Genomic DNA, 24,590 nt, shown 5'->3' with positions numbered 1-24,590 from the left:
GTTCAGTCACATAAGCCTACTCCAAGAACAGGCTCCACTGCTCCAAATTGCAGAAGTCCATGGCTGCCAAATCCTAGGTCAGACAACTTTTATTATCAGCTCACAAAGTATATAAATCACCAGTTCATTATCTTATCTTTGGGAAATACATGGTGTGTGCTGCATCGGATAGTAGTAATATTTCCATCCTAACAGTCTGAGTGATTAATAAGGTGGCTTATATATGCATCCATTAATTAGGAAGTGGTCTGAAGTATAAGGATGTATACAGATCCTGTTTTACTATACAGAACGTAACCCTAACAAGTAATGATTCTTGGTGGTAAGGTAATTTCATTCATTTCATACATTGATTGCAACTGTGTGAATAATAAATGTTGTGTTTTTAACATATGTTCATACATAAGACTTTTGCTGAAACATGCAGAAATAACCTTTGTCAACATACATTATTATGAATTATAGGGGTTTATTGGTGTGCAGATAGTGAGAGAAAGGGATATGACTACAGTAATAGACACATCCATTTTAACTTTCTTATTTATAATGGTGTAGTAATCAGTATTGTGTAGTAGTTGATGTACAGAGGAATTACCGGTAGTTAAGAATGAACCTGGTGATGACTTCTCATGTTCTCAGCTGCTATTTTATAATAAACAAGATAGACTCTTCCCAGTGAATAATCAGCTTTTCTAATGTATTGCAACAATAGGGCTTTTTCTTTTTCTTTTTCTTTTTTTCATGTTTAAATAGCTTTCCTTGTTGGTAACTGTAGCGGGGTGGCTACCCGCTCCTGCCCTTCGGGGCTTTAAAACAGCCCTGGGAAGGGGCTTTTTGGCTGGGCTGATTGGGGAAGTGGCTGCAGCTGGAGGCCACGCCCCAAACTGAGCAGGGCTTATAAGAAGGCAGGGAAGCCAGGAGCAGTCAGTCTCTCTCTCTGCTTCCAGAGGGAGAGGGGCCTGGCTGCTTAGAGGTTGAAAAGGTACCTATGGTGAAGCAGGGCTGGGGAAGGGCTGAGGAGCTAGGGAAGCTCCAGCCTGGAAAGCCCCAGGCTGTGGCCTAGGAAAGGGCAAGAGGTACTGGGGGTTGCAAGGGCCAACCCAGGAATAGGTAAAGCAGCAGGTCCAAACCCCTTTTGCCTGTGATGAGTGGGCCGACGCTGCAGTCTGCCCCAGGGTGTGGAGCTAGACCATGACCCTCAGTGGCCACTACTGAGGCAAAGTGGGGATAGCAGGGTGGGGGCTCCCCTGGGAGGAGGAGACCCAGGTATAGTTAAAGGGGCACTGGGTCCAGGGAGGGACATGGGGCCGAGAGCAAAACAGGTGGATCACCAGCCTGCAGGGGGCGCTCCGGACTGGAAGAAGAGCTAATTCCCGGAGTAACCAGTAGGAGGCGCCGCAGGGGTGAGTACCGCCCGGTTACAGTAACAAACACCTATTAGCCAGGAAAAACTGATAAAATTGAGATGTTAAATGACTGAAATTGAGGTGTCTAATAAATGGCGGTTATATTTTGGGGTCTGTGTTCAAAATGTATTCTCTCTCTATGCTTGATAAGCTTGGAAAAAGTCGCTTGATGCCAGTTTTCTAAATTAATTAATTGTAGTGCACATTCATTAGCTGGGTGTTCATATTTCCAATTTATTAAGCAAAACATAATACCTAAGACATTATTCCAGAAATGCCATTGTAATATACCCATATTACATACCAAAAATTATGTGAAAAGAACATTAATGTTGCAAAGTTGAGTTCTGAAAAGTTAGGAAATGCCAGAATTATATATGCTATTCCTTTATAAAGGTTTTTCTCTGAATGTGTTGAGAACCTGTCTCTCCCCTCCTTGGGCTTCTGTAAGAGTTACGAGTACTTAACAAGGTTGAAAATCAGGCAAAACATTGATTCAGGAGCCTAGCATTAGGCATCGGTTTCAAAATTGTGATTCTAGGTATTAAAGTTGAGTGTATAGGTTCATAGCAGTTAGAAATACAAAAGATCTCCTACCTCTGTGGTGCTCACCCTGTCGTGTGCACCAAAATTTTCTTTTTCATCTCATAGTTCTGCTTTCATTAACAAATAATTTTTTAGCCCTTCATGGTTGCAAAGAGGTTATTCTAAAAGTAAACTACAGCAGTGTCTTCCTGAGTCTGTAGACAACCTAAATCAGTAAGTCTGTGATGTCTCGCAGCCTCCATGCAAGTCAGGGTAGTTTAGTTCTGAAGCTTAGTAAAATGTTAAGACTGTTAACAAAAAATGGTTGTCCATTGTGATGGATGTTATGGTAGTTAGAAACAAATAAAGACATTTTGGGGATATGGTATACAACTTACTGTATACATAGTATACAACTTACTGGGTTACTTATGGCCCATCTATACTACACCTCGACCCCGATATAACGCCACCCGATATAACACGAATTTGGATATAACACGGTAAAGCAGCGCTCTGGGAGGGTGGGGCTGTGCGCTCCAGTGGATCAAATCAAGTTCGATATAACACGGTAAGATTTTTTTGGCTCCTGAGGACAGCATTATATTGAGGTAGAGGTGTACCAGTCTGTTGGTGCCAGTGCACAATTGTTTGCTGTGATTCAAGTTGTCTGTGGGTTAGCACAATTTTTGTTTGTAGTGTAGATGATACAACATATTAGGAATCCATATTAGGAAACCAGATTACATTTCATTCTGATACTGCCTGGTGTATGTTTCATCATTTCCTTGATTACATACTCTTGATATTTGTAAAGCAGGTGTACAAAAATGAACAACTATATTTTTAAAAAGAGCAATTCTAGTGTTGATGGGTTTTTTAGTTTGTTTTTTAAAGTGATGGTAAATGTCCTCTGCACCCCCATGGAAATCTTTCCATTGTTATATTTTGGACCAGATTTTCATAAATCTGTCCCTGCAGTTGCATCCACATTTTCTAGACCTCATTTGTGATGGCGATACCGTACATGGATTCAGAATTACTCAGTGCATTCCCATTTTTGGTTTAGCTGCATCCCTTCAACTAAATGTTGAAAATATGACCCTGGTTTCTTGGTGGTGTCATTTCTAAATCTAAAGTAAAATGTTGTAACAAACTACAATGGCTGGATTCCTCCTTACTGCTTATTATCCTGTTAAATAGTCATCCCATTCTGCTCTATTTCATGCTTGCTTAGGGGGGTCTCTCTTCTCTCTCCCCCCCCCCCAATTCTTGATGTTTTGTTCTTTCTCTAATTGTGTGTGCTTTTATTTCTGGCTCTATTTGCTCTATCACACTCTTTTCATGTCTGGTTCTGTTGCAATCTCTGTTTCATGTAGGCTTTGTTTCAGTATATTTGTCTTGAGTCTCCTTTTGTCTATGGTCCATTCAGTCCCTTTCTGATACTGTTTTTCTTTCTCTGTACTTCCTTTTCTATTAGCATGCACCATGGAATTAAAAACCACTCATTTAATTGAGCAATAAAATAATTAAAAATTGGCGTGGGGGTGACTCAGTGGCCTATGCATCAAACGGTAGTCTTTCGTTTTTCCAGTTTGTGTGAATGATTATCTAGGATGATGATATGAAAAAGAGGATGGTGTGTATGAATGAAAACCTTAATCTGTTGTAGAAATTCCTTTCCCTTCCTTGTTGTTTGTTCTCCTCTCCCTTCCTCTCTTTCTCAGCCCTTGCTTTTCTGTTTTGTTTTCCCAACGTTCAGAGTTGCACACATTTGATTAAAGGTGTGATATTTAAATTGATTTCATTATACCAGTGCAAAACCATGTGTGGGCTCTCTCAGTTCTATTTTAATCTGATTTATGTTGATTTAGTTTAACATAAGGAATTTTCTGCCCCTTCCCTTGCCAGCTTCACAGCCTAGAAGAGCTCACTGTCACACATTTGTTCCTGATATCCAGCCTATATTTTGCCATATGTGAATATCTCTCTGTATAACTCAAGTAATTCTTCCCCCATCCTTGGTATATACGTTGAAATAACTGCAGACTTTTCATATCTCCTCCTCTGGCAACATTGTCTTAATACATATTTTGGCTAAGTGAACATTTAGATTTATTTCTTTTTGGTTATTTTTGCCAACACTCAGTCCTCGCTCACAGTCCCTCTGCTGCAACTTCTCTCTTACTGTTTTCCTCCCTCCCTCCCTCTTTAGTACAGTATTGCTCTTTTCCCCCCACTCCTATGTTCCCATTACCTCATCCACTCCCTCTTCTCACTGCTCAGATCATCACCCACTCTGCAGCATTTTAAAAAAGGGACACACGTCCCAACTGAAGATGGAAGTAAAATGGCCTTTACTCCCCATCATCCTTTCCTTCTCGGAGGCCCCTTTGCATAGAATGTTGAATGAGAGTCTCTTTCCTCGCCCTGCCATATGCACTTGTGCTATGCCCCGTTCAGTTGCTGCATGTCTACTTGTTTCTGTCCACTCCCACTCCTTTCTCTTGTGCCTCCCCTCCGCCCTTCTTATCCTTTTTGTTGTTTTGTTTTCTGTTGTTCTTTACTACCTTGTTTGCATCTCATCCCCAATTACTTCTGTAACCCTTCTGCCGGGCCGAAACGATAGCAGCAAGGGCCGGGTTCAATACATAGGGGTCCCTTCCCCACAACATAATGCAAAACCAGCTCGAGCCCCCACCCAGTGACCTGGGAAAATCTTACACTCACCCCTGGGCTCCTCGAAGAGGCAATAGCTTCCCCTCTTGCAAGCACAGAGTCTTGGTGTAGCAGAAAAGGTTTAATTACATGACAAACAACAAGCATTAAATTGGGAAAATACCTCAGCTAGAGTTCATAGGTCAAACCGTGAGCAAAGACCCACTCCAGCAAATTGGGCCATGTCCTTCTCTCGGGGCCCTTGAGTCCAGCAACCCCCAAATCACCCACAGTCCCAAAAGTCCCACAATCCAAAAGTCTCTGTCCCGGGTCAGTGCAGCCCCAGAGCTCAAGAGTCTCTCTGCAGAGGTCCCCCTCCCCAGCCTGGGTAGAAAGGGGCACCTTACGTGGTTTCGGGGCCCACTGCCCTGCCTCTTCGTGGGGTTCTGCTTCCACTAGTCATCTCCGCAAACAGCTCAGCTCCGCTTGCTCTGTGGGCTGCTCTGCTCTGCCAGCTGCTCTGGTCCACCAGCTGTCCTGTGAGCCACTCCAGCCGTCCTCACGAGTTGCTTGGCTCCACTCACCCAGTGGCTGCACAAACTGCTCCACTCTGCTCTGCCAGCTGCTCTGCTCCACAGTATGGCTTCAGGCCCCCCACTCATTAGCACAGTACTCAGTGCTCTCAGCTCAGCAAGTCCAGCTCTTCAGTGATTTCAGCTCTTAGTGATTCCAGCTCTTAGTAGGGGAGCCCCAGTACCAGTGAATTCAGCTCAGTAACCTGCATTTAGATTCTTAAGGGAATCAAAAATTAACTCTGACATTCCACAGTGGAGAGAGGCATAGGTGGAACTGGTGCTTCTGGCTCACACAAGGAGCCTGCACCACCAAGTACAGATCTCTGTCCCCAGCCTCTCTCTTGACTGGGTTTTGGAACCCATGTCCCTTGTCTAGCAAGTGCTATTTAGTTGACAATGAAACCCTCTATCATAAGACAGTTTTGTAGTTCCTCATTTACTTAATCGGGATGACATTTTATTGCTCCTGCCCCAATAACAACAAAATTGGGGCTCCTATAGCTGTGAAAATAACCATCCCAGGCTGCTTTGCGGTATGCTAAGTGGGGTGGGAGTGCCCATGCAAATAACTGAAATACTAATGCGAATATTTGAAACTTCTTTCTGCACTCCCCATAATCTACCACCAGATGTCAGGGTAGAGCTCATCCTGACTCTGCTTACACTTCCTTCATTTGCTTCCTCCCTTACCAAAAGGCTACATGGTGCTATGAGTTGGGGGTGCTCACTGGAGGCTTGGGGCTGGGCATGTGCTCTGACAACCAAACTGTGGGAGGCAGCATGATCTAGTGGATAAGACACTGGGCTAGGAATCAGAGAAGTGGGGGTGTATTCCCAGCACTGCCATCAGAGCCATAACTAAGCATTTTAGTGCCCAGGGTGAGCAAGCATATGTATGCCCCCTAGAGGTGACGTAGGGAAAATCATGTGGGATTACACCCTCTTCCTTCCTCCCTATCCCCCCCCCGATTTCTGCCTTGCATTTAGCACAGAGATTTTCACACTGTGGGGAGCACCTCCCTCGGGTGATGCACCCCACAGTTTGAAAACTGTCACCTCCTGCCAGGAGCCAGCAGATCGGAAGCCTGTGGGAGCCACCCGGCCCACTCGAGTCCCTGGCTGTCCGTGTTTTGGGAGCCGGGGCGCTGTATGGCTGCCCGGCAGTCCTCTCTGCCACCTCTGCATGGCCAGATGCTCTCCAGGCAGGGCAGGTGGCGCAGCTCCAAGCTGAACCCCTGATATGCTCTTGCGTTTGCCCCGAAGGAGCCCAGTGCTGGCTAGCAACACCCCCTGGTGCTGCCCCCTGCCCACAGAGCCTGGCTGCCATGAGATGCTACGCGAGGTGCTCCCTGGAGTACTCATCCCACTTGGGCACCTGCCTCTCAGCAGCCTGGTCACACCCTGCTCACAACCCAGGGACCTGCCATTGCAGCCAGCTCACTCTCCCCACATGCCCTGTGTGCAGAGTGGAACAGCCCCTTGCTCCTCCGGGCTGCCCTGCCCCACCAGCTCCGGCAGCCGAGGCCGTGAGAACGGAGCAACCCCAGCCGTACCATATTCCAAGTTCCCAAACAAAGGACACTGCTGGGGGGGGAGAGGGTACAGTTAAGGGTCACTGAAGGGAGTAGTTGTGGGGTGCTGGAGGGGTGTCTGTGTACTGGGAGGGATATTTGGGGGGTGCTGGAGTGAGTACAGTTGGGGGTGCTGAAGGAGGTACCTGTGGTGGGAGTACCCGCTGGAGGTAGGGGGCAGTATTGCTCTCTCATAGTGGCAAGGTTACTGGTGCAGGCCATGGATGCTGCGCCAGCAGTCTCTCAGTGCCTCCTGCGGGCCTCTTCCCCCTCCCCAGAGCTGGGCAGGAGCACCATTTCAGATTTGCAGGGACAACTTTAACCATGATTCCAGGGACTACTTACGCACCTGAAAACTCTAGGTTTTTTTGTAGATAATAACTTAGAAATTAGCTGACCAGAGCACTGTATCTAATTCCTATATAAAGAAAGAAAAAATGTATACAAACTAGGGCTGTCGATTAATCGCAATTAACTCACATGATTAACTCAAAAATTAATTGTGATTAATCACAGTTTTAATCACATTGTTAAACAATAGAATACCAATTGAAATGTATTAAATATTTTTAGGTTGTTTTTCTACATTTTCAAGTTGATTTCATATTGATTTCAGTTACAACACAGAATACAAAGTGTATGCTGCTCATTTATTATTTTGTATTACAAATATTTGCACTGCAGAAATGATAAAAGAAACAGTATTTTTAATTCACCTCATACAAGTAATATAGTGCAATCTTTTTATTGTGAAAGTACAACTTACGTATGTAGATTTTGTTGTTGTTGCATAACTGTACTCAAAAACAAAACAATGCAAAACTTTAGATCCTACAAGTCCACTTAGTCCTACTTCTCGTTCAGCCAATCGCTAAGACAAACAAGTTTGTTTACATTTACAGGAGATAATGCCACCCTCTTTTTATGTACAGTGTCACCAGAAAGTGAGAACAGATGTTCTTGTGGCACTCTTGTAGCCAGCATTGCAAGATATTTACATGCCAGATATGCTAAACATTTGTATGCCCCTTCATACTTCGGCCACCATTCCAGAGGTTCCATGCTGATGACGCTCATTTTTAAAAAAATGTTAATTTGTGACTGAACTCGTTGGGGGAGAATTGTATGTCTCCGGCTCTATTTTACTTGCATTCTGCCATATATTTCATGTTATAGCAGTCTTGGATGATGACTCAGCACATCTTCATTTTAAGAACATTGTCAAATTTGCAGTGAAAATGTGAGATTTCTAAAGACAGTTATAGCACTTGACCCAAGGTTTAAGAATCTGAAGTGCCTTCCAAAATCTGAGGTTTGGAGCATGCTTTTGGAAGTGTTAAAAGAGTAACACTCCGATGCAGAAACTACAGAACCTGAACCACCAAAAAAGAAAATCAACCTTTTCCTGGTGGCATCTGACTCAGATAATGAAAATGCATCAGTTTGCACTGGTTTGGATTGTTATTGAGCAGAACCCAGCATCAGCATGGACTCATGTCCTCTGGAATGGTGGTTGAAGCATGAACGGACATATGAATCTTTAGCGCATTGGGCATGTAAATATCTTGCGATGCCACCTACAACAGTGCCATGAGAACTTTCAGGTGACATTGTTAACAAGAAGCGGGCGGCATTATCTCCTGCAAATGTAAACAAACTTGTTTGAGCAATTGGCTGAACAAGAAATAGGACTGAGTGGACTTGTAGGCTCTAAAGTTTTACATTTTTTTTTTTTGAATGGAGGTTTTTTTTGTACATAATTCTACATTTGTAACTTCAACTTTCATGATAGAGACTGCACTACAGTTCACTTGTATTAGGTGAACTGAAAAATAGAATTTATTTTTTACAGTGCAAGTATTTGTAATAAAAATAAATATAAAGTGAGCACTGTACACTTTGTATTCTGTTATAATCAAAATCAATATATTTGAAAATGTAGAAAACATCCAAAAATATTTTAAAAAATGGTATTCTATTATTGTTTAACAGTGTGATTAATCACGGTTAATTTTTTAATTGCATGAGTAATCGTGATTAATTTTTTTTAATCACTTGACAGCCCTAATACAAACACCAATTAAAGCCATATTTTAAGCTTATATGTAAGTTTAGAACAATCAGGAGATAATACAGCAAAATATTATTAATCCCAAACCTTGAGGTTCTAATTATGGTAGGCCTCCCGGCCAAGAGAAAGACCTGAAATTATTCTTCTAAAGCGTTCTGATATTTTCTCATTAATGTAGCTGAAGATAGTTCACTGACGGACTCAATTCATTGCAAATGTCATTCTGTCCTTCTGCAACACATGTCCCTAAGTGTGTGGTATGATTATTGGCAAGCTAATAATACATTGTGTCTGATAAAGACTTGACTTATTGAAGGGCTAAAAGGATTTTTGTATCTACTTGGATAGGCTCAGATGGAAGGAGTGTGTGCAGATAGAAAACAGTGTGTTTTGTAATTGGGCTTGGCAGAATTTGATTTTTTTTTTATAATTTTGATGGATATCTGTTTATTTTTAAGCTTTTAAAAATTTTTAGTTTAATTTTCACAGTTGCACAAAATTATGTCAAGCATTTTTTTCTATTGATTTAAATTTTCAAAGTTTAAATTGAAAGTTTTGGGAGATTATAGGGATATTATTAGACATAATATTAGATAAATATTAAATCTCAACAGATGTTGATAGTAAAAAATAAATTAAAGCTTTATAACTGTTAGAGTGACCAGACGTCCCGATTTTATCGAGACAGTCTCGATTTTAACACATTTGTCCTGTGTCCCAACTGCACATCGGTTGGGATGCCCTGTGTCCTGTTATTGGGGACCGCTCACCATCACCGCCCAAGTCCTGGGGCTGGCATGGCGGCGCTTCCTGGGGCAGCTCCCGGCGGCGCACCCGCCTGCCGGCAGGAGCCTGCAGTGCTGGCGGCCCCTAGGCACAGAGGCGGAGCGGGTCTCCGTGTGCTGCACTGGCTCCCTCCTGCCCAATCAGAGCTGAGGGGGTGGGGCTTGCAGGTGCCGGCAGCGGGCAGAGATCCCTCCGCCCCCCACCCCACCCAACCCGTCCCTAGGAGCCAGAGGGACCTGCCAGATGCTTCCTGGGAGCCGCCCCAGGTAAGCACTGCAGGGACTCCCCACCTCACCACCCTTCTGGCTCTTAGGGTCAGGGCCGTGTGTGGTGTCGAACGCTGTCCTGGGCTCCTGCCAACCCGGGAAGCGCAGCGAGCCAGTGTGGCTGTAAGCTGGGGGTCAAGCCCGCTCCAGAGTGGCGGCACAGTGCCACTGTGGGAGCCGCCACTACCTGGCTCTGGGCGGCTAGAGGGGACCCTGGCACTGCCCCGCCCCACAGACTGCATAGCTCCACTCCCCACTCACTGCGTGGACAGCTCCCTGTGGGGTGTGGACTCCAGTGTCAGGTGCCGTGCACACAAGAGGGATAAATAGCTCCCTGGCCCCCGCCTCGCCGCCCCCACGTGGCCACCCTGCCCAGCCTGCTGCCCACCAGCAGCCATGACCCAATGAGGGTGTTTGGCTGGGGCTTGCAGCCTGCAGTGGCCGGAGGCGGGGAGGGCACCAAGGGGGCCACGGCAGAAAGCAGGGGTGGGTGGTGCCTCACTGTGGTGCAGTTTCCCATGTGCCCCCCCCAACTATCTCCTGCAGCGGGAGTGGGGGCGGTTATAAAGCCAGGTGGGAGAGTCAGTGATGGTTATAAAGTCAGGCGGGCCACTTTGGGTGAGTCTGCACTGCAGTTTAAGCGCAGGGTTAGTGGGACTTGAGTCAGCTGAGCTGTGTTAGGGAGCCCTGGGCTTAAGGTGACCAAAGGTCCCAATATTAGAGGCTTTGTCTTATATAGGCAATTATTCCCCTCCCCCACCCCCTGCCCCGAGAAAAAACGTGTCTCGATTTTTTTACACTTGCTATCTGCTCACCTTAATAACTGTTAAAACACAAATTGTCGACATCACATCTAAATTGTAAGAAAATCAAACTCTAAGGTCTGAAAAAGCATTTTTCTTACTTTGCCTATCCGTAAATTTTAATTATTATTAATGAAAATACTATTCATTTGTGTATGTTGTGAAATTGACATAGACTTACAAGGATTAGATTTTTGTTAGTCAATGTACAATGGACTTGATCATAAAATCCATATAAATTAGAAATGGAAAAGACTACTGGGGACAGCTGCCTGTGAATTTAAAATTATTCACTGCTGTATGTTTTCCGGGGCCTTTCCAGTCAAATTTAAGTGGCTTTCACCACTTCCCTTGGGAAACTATTCCAATCTAATATGCCTCAGTGTGAATATTTTTCTGGTATTTTTGCTACATTTTCCTTTCTCTGGTTTTATAACATCAAACCTATCTATGTTCCCTTGTATGAACCTAAACAATTACTTTTTCTCCCATGCTGAAAAAATAATAGATAGTTATGTTCCCCTTACTTTTTTATAGCTTGGTTAAAAGAGAACTAATTCCTTTAATCTTATGGTTCCTTATGTGACATTGTGCTACTTGTTGTTGGGGCTTTGTAGTTTACAGAGCTAAGATTGCCAGCTTTCTAACTGCAGACAGCTGGACCCCCAAGGCCCTGCCCCACCTCTTCTGCCAAGGCCTCACCCCTGCTCCGCCTCTTCCTCCAGGCCCCACTGCCCACTTGTTTCTCTGCTTTTCTACCCTCACTGCTGTGTCCCCCCTCCACCTTCCTCAGAACTAGATCCACTCCACCTCCCTCCCACCTTTCCCTCCCCTCAGCTATGCTCCCTCTGCTCTGGAGCTGCAGCCTGACACAGAGCCTGCCTGCCCACAAGATGCAGGTAGGAGGCGGCCCCGGCTGAGCAGGGGCTGGCATGGATTGATGACCTGGCGCCTCTCCCGCCTGCGGTAACCAGACTTTTGGTGTCTGGTCAGTACATCTGACTGGACACTGCCAGGTTCCCCTGGCAACCCTATATAGAACTGGTGCATGAAACTTTGTAAATACTTTTATTCCATGATGAAAACTGTTTTTCATAATGTCCTGTCATTTTATAGTCATGCTGACACAAATCTGTTGCTCAATCTGTGGTTGCGTCTTGTCTATCATACTTAAAAGCTTTTTTGTGCTGTTTTCTCACTAACCTCACAATATAATTGTGATTTTTCTTGGCTGCTTGACATCATTAAAAGAACTCTCCTATTGAACACAGCTTTTTTTAATGACTTTTTTCTTTCTGATTGATGCCCTTTTAGAGTAAAATTAAAATGCATGGAAATCTAAATGCTTTGTTGAAATTGGTTAATTGGGTACAATTAAGCTGTAAGAAGCAGCCCATCAAGTAAAATCCTATGACTACATACAGAACTTTCTGTTCAATTAAAGAAAAAATACCAACCCTCATTTGCAATAGCAGCGTTCTGATTTTCATTAAATGATGGTATTTTATGCTATTTTGTCTAGGCTCAAGATTAATTTCTATGGTTACAGGGAGAAATAAATCTCTAGATTGCTTTTAAAGAAAGATTGTTTGTTCATTCAGAACAGGATTGACAGCTTCTCCTTAAGAAAAACTATTACTTAAATGTCTTTCCTTGGTTTAAATGCATAAAAAATTTGTAATGGTACCCCAGTGGCATCATAAAATGTAAAATAATTGTACTCTAAAGTAACCAAAATGACAGGAAATAGATTTTTTTTTAAAAAAGTCATTAAAATTGTTAGCTTGGAGAGGGTGGGAGGAATGGAATGGAATGTCATGCTACACAACCAAACTCTATTGTCAGGTATTCAGTGATTGACAATTACAAGTCTTTTCTTACAAATGTTAAAATAATCTGCTTGATGTTAAGAAAAATATTGATTTCCCATTTTCAGTATCCCTAAAACTGTCCTTATTGATCCATAATGTACAGAATTCTCAAATGTTTTCTTGGGATGAATTTCAGTCTGCATATCTAAGTTGTAAGTTTTAGTCCTCAAGGGAAAATTATTTACATGTAGTCTTGTTTCCCTGAAGATAGTGTCATGATAGACCATAATAGCGGTCTAAGGGTGTATCTACACTGCACCTGGGAGTGAGCCTCCAAGCCCAGGTGGACAGGCTTACACTAGCTTGGCTTGGGCTAGCACTCTAAAAATAGTAGTGTGGACATTGCGGCTCCCGTGGAGACTCGGGTTAGCCACCAAGCTCAGGCCCAATGGATCAGATGGGTCTGAGAGAGCTGTCAAGTGGCAAGCTGAGTATGCTGTCTTAAGTACCATCCTTTCTGGAGTTTTGGTATAGATCCTTGGTGCTGAAGGATACCATCCTCCCTGGTTGTCTGACTCTAAGGTTTGTTGTCTGAGTCAGAGGTTGGATTGTATGTGTCTGGCCTGGGGATAGAAACTGTTGCTGTTGAAATACAGAGGACTGAGAAGCTTGCAATGACTGAAGGCAGAGGTGTGTCTTCTTTGGGAGTGACGTATAAATCCCCAAAGACTTCAATGTAGCCCTAGAGTCCTTGAGACTATGCAGTTTGTCATCAGTCTGCGGGGGAAAAAGGAGAGCCAGCCAGAGTCATGGCATCTGCCATAGCCATGCGTGGGTTTTGATGGCTCCAGTCATCAGGTCTTCCACAGGAGGTCCGACAAACCATTTAGGATCTCCCTTTTGAGGGATTGGCTCTCTGTGCCTTAACAGCATGATCAGTCTAGGGGGCGGGGGTTCCCCACATAATCCTGTTTCCCCTTGGGACTTAAGCCTGGTTGTGACATTCTGTATCCCTATGTTCACCCTTTTTACAAAACAATAATGGATGTTGTACAAAGTATACCTTGTGAGGTACCATTTGAAAACTCAGAAGTTGCTGATCATTATTGTCCTGGTAAAATGTGTGGCATTATTGTATATAAAGTTATAAGATTCTACCATATAACATTACTGAGACACATTCCAAGTTTAGAAAAGCAGGCACAAACCAGTTCCTCAAAGACAAGGGGCAAACAAAATCAAATAGGCTATCACCTGCTTAAGTGACCATTTTTCAGCAGGAAAAAGGACGTGAGTGAGAAATCAACAATTTGGAAAAGAAACAGCTGGAGGTTCTCGTCCCCCAGACCGTCTGTCTCTTGAACCTCAGCTGGAGGTGATTTTTCAAAGAAAAAGAGAGCAATAAGAAAGGGGAACAGATGCCCCCAAATACTTTTCTCTACTCATGGCATCAACACACCTGAAGGACAAGACAGTAACATTGGACTGTGTGTGTGGGGGGGGGGGGGTGTCCCTGGCTGAAAGGAGTCCAACCAGTAAGACTCCTAAACTTTCTGGTGAGAGAATCCTTTGCTTTGCTTTGAGTTCATTTAGCTTGTTAAGTTAGATATTAATTGTGTTTTATCTTTTATTTTCCTGTAACCAATTCTGACTTTTATGCCTCATTACTTGTAACCACTTAAAATCTTGTTTTATTGTTTTATCTAAACCAGTGTGCTTGGACTGAAGTGTCTGGGAAATCCATTTGAGATAACAGGATCTGTGCATATCATTTTCTATTAATAAAGTGATGGACTTTGTATGTGCTTGTATTGTTCAGGAGGGTGCTGGGCAAGCAAAAGGCCCCCCACAATTGCTTTGGGGTTTGTATTTTAGTCAGTGAGGTTTGGATGCCTGTGTGAAAATATAAATGTTAAGGAAAGTTTATGATTGGAGTTGGACAACAAACATGAAAAAACAAATTGGGAAGGTCTATTAAAATCAGATGTTGCTTCTATTTTATTTTCTTATTGAACGTGCTTGTTGCCTGGGAGAGAGAGAGTGAATATAAGCAGATGAGTAGAGCTGAAAATTTAGACTGTTTTGACTATGTGAGATCTTCCATTTATTTGGTTTAGAGTTCAGGATATGTTCTTTGGGCCCTTTAGTTGTCTTTGCTTACAATGCATTCTCATAAAATGTCTGTTTAGTGTGTGTAGACATAGGCAGTAAACTAATCTATTCTGTTAAGACATTTAAAATTCCCACAAGAGCTAAATGTATACATTATTACCATTAATTCAAAATGTACTGTACATTTTTTAGTTTAAAGTTTCTATTTCAAGTAATCTATTAAATAAAGCAGTTTCTGTCTTCAAATTTAATATTTTAGCAATTCATAGAATGATTCTACCTATGCACTTGAGTAACCATTACACAGATTTTTATCTGATAAAGACTATACCTTTTGGCCTTAGAAAACAAAAAAATATATTCTGAAGCTGTGAAAGTGTGGTGTGGTTTGTTTGTTTGTTTTTTTTCTTTTTTTTGTGTGTGCACAGTTCTAGAGTTTGGTTTTAAGTACAATGCTAAGTTTTTAATGTATAGCAAAACAACCAGTGACCCACATCCTACAAGATACTGAGTTTTCAGTGCTTACTGAAGTCAGTTGAAGCACTGATTGTGTTTAAGTAACTTACGAGTGTTAACAGCTAATTTTGCCATCCTCTGTCTAGTAAAACTAAATGTAAAATCAAAATGCTAGTAACAATTGCACTCTTCTTAAAAATGGCGTAAATTCAGCATGTGTTTTTACAAAATCCTCTGATTTTATTTTCAACTGGTCATTTTTAAGAACAGTATTGCAAAATGTTCTTTATTGACGTAAGTTGAAACTGAGTTAAATACTCCCAAACCTTAGCCCACCTTTATATTATAAAATAGGAAAAAATGAAAATGATGAGATGCAGAATGTATTTTAAAAGTTGTGGTTTTTAAAATGTGAACTAAGAGTAATAAAAATCAACATCAGTGAGAATTTTTGAACCTTGTACAATATATAAAAATATATATACTTAATAAAGTAAAATTATAAAATGAATGTTTCATTCCAAAATAAACTAACTTTCTTATTGTAGGAGAGAGTGCTTTCAAATGTCTTTTTTTTTTTTTTGTCATTTTGATACTGTGTAAAATGAAATGTTTTTTTGCTGTAAAACTGGCAATAGTATATTAGCTGTCGCATCTTAATACAAATGATAAATAATCAGATTATTTCTTTTATCACTACTGGATACTGTCTGAACTGTGTTAAGGGTCCACAATGTCTTTGCAATGGTTAATATAAATTTTGCAGGCATGCATTCAAATTTTATATTTTGGCTTTCCCCAAACAGAAAATATTTGAACGTTCACTAGCTATATGGAGAAATACATAATAAACACTTTACAAGTACATTTTTTTTAGTATTTAAAGTTTCATGCCTTATTTACTTTGCGGAGACCACAATGGAAGAAAGGAATGTGATTTAAGATAATAAATCCGTAACCATACTTCAGAATTCTAACTTGGAATTTGAATAATTTTGTTGGCAGAGGTCCTTGTACTCCATATTGTGTCCTCATATGTAGAACGAAGAACTGACTTTTGGAACATCCACATATATATTTTTACGGGGATTACTTTTTTCATAGTCAAATTGCATTGGGCTTGAGTTTTGTGTTTATTTTTTAAAATAAAACGTGGAACATTTATTTCTGTCATAGTTAGGAGAAATATTGTTATAGAACAAACATCTGTGATATAATATGTAAATTACATTATTAATAAGGTAATTCTGAATTATGATCTACCTTTAGACTTTCCCTATGGATTGTTGTTGTAGTTGTAACCCATTTGCTGATGTAAAGCAGAAACCAAACAAGGTAACAATTTTCATGAGATTAGAGGTAGCCAGGCTGACTGTCTCCTGGCTTTCTGCTACCCCATTTAAACGCAGGGCCACCCTTGTCCCATTGTTTAGTTATTACTTGCTCTTTTGGGTTTCAGATTACAAGAGCAATTGATCTGTATGACCTATTTTAGGAACTTCAACATTGCAGGGGAAACCTAAGCCAAATGTATATCCGTAAGAAACAAATCATCTGAAAACTGGGCAGTTGTCATTTTGATGTAATGTTCTTTTTTCAGGAAATTCATATAGGACAGCACCATGTGATGGACTAATCAGCCACCAAAACCTATTAGAATGGTTTGAAGCCAGTATTCTTTCAACCAGGAAATTCAGAATTGAAGCTGAACATTTGGGTTTAATCTTCATCATATGTCCTATACCTAGGAATTGCAGCATATATAGTATGTTATATTGGATATTGACCTCAGGTTCCTGAAATGTATAGCTAGAAGTCTTGGAAACGAGTTTGAGAGTCAGCCCCAAATCTCAGCTTTTAAATTGTAAATTTGTGTATTATACGTGCATTTCCTGAAGTGCCTCATAGAGCTTCTGTCTGCTCATCTTAAACCTCCCTTCTTAACTTTCATACCTTACAAGGTGCCAGTGTCTGAACCAAGGGATCCTGCAGAGCCCACACGCACCTTTTATATGCTTTTCACCACACAGCTGAAAAGGCTTTGTACTCAGATACATTTCAGCATTTCTGAGCTGCTCATTTCATCAGCTTAAAAAAAAATCTCCATGCAAAATGTACAGGTTATGTTTAGTCCTCGATCCTGCAAAGACTTACACATACGGACAGGGGTGTGTGCAGAGATTTAAATGTGACTACTTTCGGGGGAGGGCACTTTAACACCGCCCCCACAATGTCTCCGGGCTCTGGTTCTCGCTGCCTCCCTGGGGGCCCCAGTGCTCTCCCTGCCCCCATTGTCCTGGGCGCCAAACACTTACTGGAGGCTGTGGGCAAGGAAGGGGGCTTTGTAGGGTTGCCAATTTTGATTGGACATATTCCTGGAGATTTCATCTCGTGATATAAGCTTTAATTAAAAATTCATCTTTAATTCCTGGAGACTCCATGAAAATCCTGGAGGGCTGGCAACCCTAGGGTTCAGCTGGCTTCCTGGACCCCCTCTCGCAGAACTTTGCTGTCAGCCAAGCTTCCCTGCTCTGGGCACCATCTAGTGGGGCTCAGCCTTTTCCAGGCATGTCTCCAGCTGCACTCAGCCTGACTTCCACCCTGGAAGAAAGGGACGGGGGGAGGGACTCGGGGGAGAGAACCCCGGGGCGGGGGACAGGGCAGAAGCTGCAGATGGTGGCAGAGATGCTTATTGGGGGGGGGGCCTGTGCCACTGCAACACCCCCCCCCCCCACGCATGCCCCTGCAAACAGACTCAGTGAGGCTACCATGTCACGTGTCACTTTTTGGCAGGATCTGGGCTTTAGGGCTTTGAACCTTTGAAAGTGGCACTTGATGAAATCAATATCTGTTCTCACTGGAAGACTTTTCAGTGAGAGCTATTTAGCTACACCAAATGTCCCATAGTTCTAACTGTTCCTGCTGTTTAGCAGTTTTTTTTAAATGAAATAAAACACAATTTTTTTTTAATTATGGGAAAAGTTCATTGGTTTTAACTCCCTTTGTACTCTTACATTTTGAATAGGTTTTGCTCCAAATTCCAAGAAAAATTCACCTTTGAATAGAGGCCAGACTTGGAAAATTTCAGCCAACAAGGTGAAAGTTTTGGAAGATTAGATTCCAGGGTTTTATAATGGAAGCATGAATGCAACCTTAATTGTAGCTGTTGCTACATCTCCCACAGAGGCTGTAGTTTTTCATGTTTGAGACATGCAGTGTCTGTATATCTTCTGACTGCTTTTTGAAAGTCACAAGTCCTTCTAAAATATGTTCTGTTGACAGGCAACAGACGTGTTTGAATTGAAAAAAATTCCACTGTAGAAAGCAAAATAATAACAAAGTTTTAGAAATATAACATTTTCTTCTTTAAAAAACCTTACATTGTTTGCTTACTTAGCAAGAGGGGTAGTGGTAAATGCAAAGAAGCTTCTGTGAATCTTTACACAGGAACTATTGTGTGCTCAAAACCATTGAAAATCAGGACTGTTGTTTAGGTGTCTAAATATGGAGCTAGGAGCTTAACTTTTAGGATTTCTTTTAAAAAACAAAAAACACCTTGGCTTTAGATTTTAACTTCTGTCCGTAATAGGGTGACCAGACAGCAAGTGTGAAAAAATTGGGACAGAGGATGGGGGGTAATAGGAGCCTATATAAGAAAAAGACCCAAAAATCTGGACTGTCCCTGGGACATCCAGTCACCCTAGTCCATAATCAGCGTTGATACTGTTATCAGTTAAGTTGAAAAGCGATACATGTTACATATATGTTACAGAAGACTTATGTAAAAGCTGTTCTGTAGTGCATCACTGTAAGGTATTTTTAAGTATTTTTTTTTATTTTATTTTTATTTTTTTACAAACTGCATCTCAAAAAGCTTAAACTTTATAACTATATGTTAACTTTAAACAAACTTTTCAACTTCATATAGGAAATAGTGTTTTATTGTTCAAATGGAAGTGTAAACTTGACAAAATGCTACATTTGTTCAATGAAAATAATTATTCAGTACTGCAGAATTTTCTCTACAATATGTCATGGAAATAGTCCAATCACTTTAATCGTAAAAAATACTGCTGCTTCTTGCAATGTTAAATTTATGCAAATTGGAGCCTACAGTTTCATGAGTGATTGTTGCAAGTAGAACAGAAATCTTGTATATATTGCTGAGATATCAAAATGACACAAATCAAGTTGTTTAGGCCTGATTTATATGTGTCTTTTGAAAGTGTTTCTTAGCAAATGTTCTTCTGTTTATATCTCTTTTCATTTATTAAAAGTATCCCACTTTGAAAAATACAAAAATAAAAATGCATGTACCACTGCTATTCAAATATAAATAAAGTTGTGCATGCCACCTGTGATAGCAGATGGCAACCGTTCACAGCTTTCTTTCTGTTGGACTTGCACTAAATGCAACATTTGTTCTAATTTTTAATAACAACTAGATTCATTATTTTTTAAAAACTAAATACATGTGCATTCAAGATGCTGTCTAAATGAAGATACAACTTTTAAAGTACATACAGCTTGGGACCGAAAGTTTAAAAAAATGCCTTTTTTAAAACTGCAAATGTGAATGTACTGTACAGAGAATCTTTGATACTGGCATGACACTGAAACTTTCTGTTGCCATCTAGTGGATGATGTATGTATCACATTACTGCATTTTCACTTAACTCTTGTCTAGAGAATCAAGACTCAATCATTTTCTCTCTAATAGGATTACACTAGAGGATTTTTAAATATTACTGTGATTTGGGTGCTTAGTTTTGTGGTGCTTTAAGATTAGACTGGGTTGAAATTTGTGTTCCAAGTTCTCATCAGAAGTTGTTATTCTTTATAGATATTAGAAATGCTTAATCATATTCTATTTGTGTATTTGATTTTTTTTTTAAGTCTAGCCCCAACCATAGCAGGATAAAAAAGTTAAATTTAAATTTAAAAATGTAATTTGCAAGGTGCGAGCCTGCTGCAGAATTTTATTATTCTAGTACCCTACCTAAATTGTTGATTTGATAATGTCCTCTATGTTTGGTAATGACTGATTTAGAGACTTCCTCTCTCAAGTAATAGTGCAGTAGGTACATAGTTGATAGAGGAGGTAGCATCACAGCATCTTCAGTGAGGGGCCCTCAACTCTGTTGTCCCCTTATTGGTCCAACGGGGCCTACATTTGTTGAATGCCATGACTAACTTTCCAGTTATTTCCTGAAGGGCAGGACAAGATTAAGTCATTGGCACGACATTTTCATATCTAGGGCTACAGTTTCTGGAGTCTTGTGATGCTGGAATCTGAGCTTTCATTTAAAAAAATAGTTTCTTAGCCCTGGTCTATCTGGCCATGTCTATGGTACAGGGACTAGTGCAGCATAGCTATGGCATCATAGTTGTGCCGGCATAACCCTGTAACGTAGGTGCAGCCTACAGCTATGTAAAGAGTTTTTACGTTGCTGTAGGAACACCACTTCCCGAGTGATGGCAGCTGAGTGGATGGAAGCATACTTTGGTCAACCTACCTGTGTGGGGTCGTCATAGTTACTCTCATAAGTGTGGATTTTTCAACCCCTGAAGCTCCATAGGTATGTTGTTCTAATCTGTAAGTGTAGACCAGGCCTGAATCTGCTGTCAGCGAGAAACAGTAACTCTCAGAGGTGTAAATTATTTTGTGCATCTCAGTGAGGTGTTAACTACACCTGTAATTAGTGGGGGTCCCACCACTAATGCTACAATAGGAGACTCTTTGTGTAGCAGGAGGATAAGAGTGCAATGGGCCCAGCCCATCTACCTAAGCTGATGCATCCCAGCTGCTTGGGATATGTACTATGGGAACCACCCACCCCGCCCCCAGCTGCCACTCCCTACCTCTCCAATGAGTGAAGAAGGCTCCTACTGCTTTCCTCTGGGAATAGCAGTGTGTGGATGAACAAATTATAGTGTATATAAGTAGGCTGAAGGGGAGTGGGCTTATGGAGTTTTCATGGGAATTTTTCTATGGAATTCTTTGTGATATAAAATAAACACAGTACATAAAGCATTGGCTAGATGTTTGAAAAAATTAAGTAAAATGTCTATTCCCCGCTAGTGAAACTTTTTCTTTTCACAGTGACCTATCTGGGTCAACGAAAGCCTATGGCAATGACAAGCTGAACAAATGTCAATAGAACACTGCAGAGGCAAGTGAGAAAAGGCAAAAAGAAACAGCATCAGTACAAGGCGACAGAGGATGCCATTAGGATTTAAGGGGGAAAAACTCTTTTTTTTTTTTTCTGGTGCAAGTCCTGGGAGATAAAAACCTGATGTGAGTGAAGGCATAATGATATCAGTCTGAGTCCAGATTCATGGAAATAATGTTACAAATGGAGGAGAGGCAAAGTAGTGTCAATGCAATTAAAAATATGAGATGAGAATTTCAACACAGACAGAATACTTTGCATGCAAACGGCTGAAATATTTCTCTTACTACAGCTTTCTTGCTTGTCATCTAGACTTCTGTTTATATGAACCATTCCTAACTGAAGTTTGGAAGGACACTTTCATCACGCAGTAATGTTGGCCAATGAGAGAGATTTATATACTTGTGCTAATCTGTCCCTTTTTGGCTTTACTGTTTATTTTTACATGTTAATTTAAATGCGAAATATGTCACCATTTTACATTTCTACTCTGTTTTCTGAAATAATTTCTTGCTGCCTATTCAATAATGTTTTTCTGTGCAGACACCATATAGAAATACTAATTTGGGAATATATTTGGTTTTTATATTTTGTTTTAATATATAAAATACATGTCACACCACATGGAGTGGGAGGCAAGGAAAAGAGAAGCATGCAGAAAACAAATTCAAATAAAGATGAGAAGAAAACCACCTGCAAATCCCACACATTTGTAAAAGAGTTTGCCTGGTTCCCCTTTGGGCCCTGTTCTCCAAGTTACTACTCCAGGTTACTTTTCCTTTTACAACTCATTTTAATAATAAACAGGGTGAAGTCAGTAGCAAAAATTCCCTTTGACTTCAGTGGGGCCAGAATTTTGCCCTAGAAATTAAACCAGGGAAAATTCTTATCTGATATCATGAATTGTAAGAAAGGGCAATTGGAGAAGGCAGGGGATAGAGAGCGTAATTAAAAAAAAAAAAAGCATGTTTTTATGTGTTGTGAGGTACAACTAAATTACTTACAAAGTTATACAAATAAGCAAGCCTTCTTCCTAAACTCATGGCAGCCTGGTCTATCTAAAGTATGTTCATGTCTGATCCGTGTCTTTGGCCTCTCCCTCTATTGTCTTCCATCCACAATCATTGCAAAGGCCATCCAAAGGATGTAACTCTTAGGTCTCTGTTGGACATGTCCATACCAGCATAGCCTAGCCTCTCTCAACTTTTTTTCAATTGCAGCAACCCTCATTCAGCCCCTCACAACCATTTCATTTCCTACTGTTTGACCATCTCAACATCTTCATTTCCTGGTGGAGCATACTGGTTCAATTTCTTGTGACTGGCCAGATCTCTGTTCTGTACATTAAATTGTGGTCAATTGCAGTTTTATAGACTCAACCTTTCTATTGGTATCTTTTTATCAAAGAGAATTGGGGTCGGCTACCACCGTATATTCTAAAAGCTTTAGTACAATGCCAGGCATCAGTCAAGAGGGCCACATCAGCAACCATTGATCCTAGGTATTTAAATTATTTCAGTCGTTTAAGCTCTCTGCCTGTAATGTTATTTTGGTGGATCCGCCTCTGTCAGTTATCATAGCCTCAGTCTAAGTCAGGCCTGCTCAAAACTGTGTTGCCACTGTTCAGAGTTGGTTTGCACAGTCTCTCAATCTTTGTTACATATCAGTAGGTCATCATTAAACACAAATTTCAAGGTAGCTCTTCATATAGTCTCACTTATCGCCTCCAGGACAGCCACAAATAAAAAAAAGGGCTCAATACTGGTGCAGTACAACATTTACTAGAAATTCTCTGCTGTACACCCATTTGATTTTGGTTACAGTAGTCACTCCATCACACACATCCTGGATAAAATGGGCATATCCTTCTGGCACACACCTCTGTTGCAAACTCCACCAAAGTAGTTCTCTTGGTACATGATTATATGCCTTCTCCAAGTCTATCAAGACCATGTCCAAGTGCTCTCTGTTTTCTCTGAACTTCTCCCTGAGGATTCATAGAACAAACATGGCATCAATTGTATTCCTTCCCAGTGTAAGTCCTTACTAACACTTCCAAATTTCAACTGTTTCACACAGGCACTTTTCAATAATCTCCCATATTTTCATAGCATGTGATGTCAGCTTAATTATCACTCAGTTAACACACAGTATATTATCTCTTTTATTTTTAAAAATGGGCACCATAAAGTTTTTACCCCATTCATCCAGTATTTTCTCTCTCTCTTGAATGGACTTGTAAAATACTTGATGCCTTCTGTTCCCAGGGACTTCAGTGCATCCACCGGTACTTCATTTAATGCAGGTGCCTTTCCCCCTTTTCATTTTTCTTAGAGGAGGAAAAGGTTGTAGAGGCACTATGTAATCTGTGACACCCCTTCCTTAGGTTCTCCTTATTGATCACTCAAAATAATCGCCCCAGACTTTGATTGATTCACCATTGTTTGCAATATACCATGTTCGTTTTGAATATAAGCAAACTCATTCACATCCTTTTTTGTTTTCGCTCTTGCTTTAGAAAGTTTGTAGATGGCTTTTTCTCTCTCACGTCTGCCTGGTCAGTTATTTAGCTCATCACAGGCCAATTTTTAACTTTCACAACTTTTTGCATCTTATCACTGCTTACGCCCACCGGCCTGACATTTTTTAAAAGTTACCTTTTTCTTCTCAACAGATTCTTTAACTTAAAGAATCCACCTCCATGTCTCCCTTTGTATTCTTTGCAACATTGGTTTAATCACTCCTAGGACTTCATGTACCATTTCCAGCAATACTGTTTTTAGTTTGTACCAGTTATTTTCAGATCTCTGTGTATAGTCAGGAAATCTACACATTACTTCTTGTTTAAAGATTTTTTTCATTCTCAGCTTTGTTTCCACCACTTAGACCTTTCCGATGCCCAGGGATTCAGATGTTTCAGAATGCAGAAACGTAAGAAGTCCATAAGAAGAAGTCTGTGCTGATTCATAGTGCCCTCATCGGGTATTACCTTACAGTTCTTCTGGTTAAAAAGAGATCAATGTGAGACACTGGCAGAAGTCAGAAGAGGGAAAACCTCTTCATAACGGTGTATTTGTAATCACCATATCCAGTGCCAGACAAGTCTATAGGACATCTTAGGGTTTCTGGTTCCTGTGCTATGTCCTCATGGACTGTTTCATAACCAGCCTGTTTTACTGTGTACATTTACCTCTGCTCTGAAAATTATCTTCTCGTTGGGTGAAACGTTTCCGATAGGGCACAACTACTCATCAAAAAACTCCTCTTTTACCTTTTGATCTTCTCCTATCTGTGGTGCATACCCACTAACTGTATGGAGAGTTACCTCTTTCCAGCTCCCTTTAATACTTATCAGTTGGTCTGATCTTCTGATAAGT

General features: G+C 41.1%; 1 protein-coding gene across 7 annotated transcripts in view; it reads left to right on the top strand.

Annotated features, from left to right (window-relative positions):
- STX18 (syntaxin 18) overlaps positions 1-24,590 on the top strand; it is a 93,524-nt gene that overhangs the window by 17,750 nt on the left and 51,184 nt on the right. The window contains exon 1 of one of the 7 annotated variants that reach the window (XM_039540180.1): positions 14-77. The exons of 3 other annotated variants lie outside the window; for them this stretch is intronic. The gene's annotated coding sequence lies outside the window, so the exon portion shown is untranslated. Of the gene's footprint in view, positions 1-13; positions 78-1,381; positions 1,404-21,233; positions 21,339-24,590 lie in introns of those variants that run through there. 3 more of the 7 variants (XM_039540183.1, XM_039540177.1, XM_039540179.1) reach the window with 3 other exon arrangements.

This window comes from Mauremys reevesii, linkage group 5 (assembly GCF_016161935.1).
Source record: "Mauremys reevesii isolate NIE-2019 linkage group 5, ASM1616193v1, whole genome shotgun sequence".
NCBI lineage: Eukaryota > Metazoa > Chordata > Testudines > Geoemydidae > Mauremys > Mauremys reevesii.
This window is presented reverse-complemented; position numbering and strand designations above follow the sequence as displayed.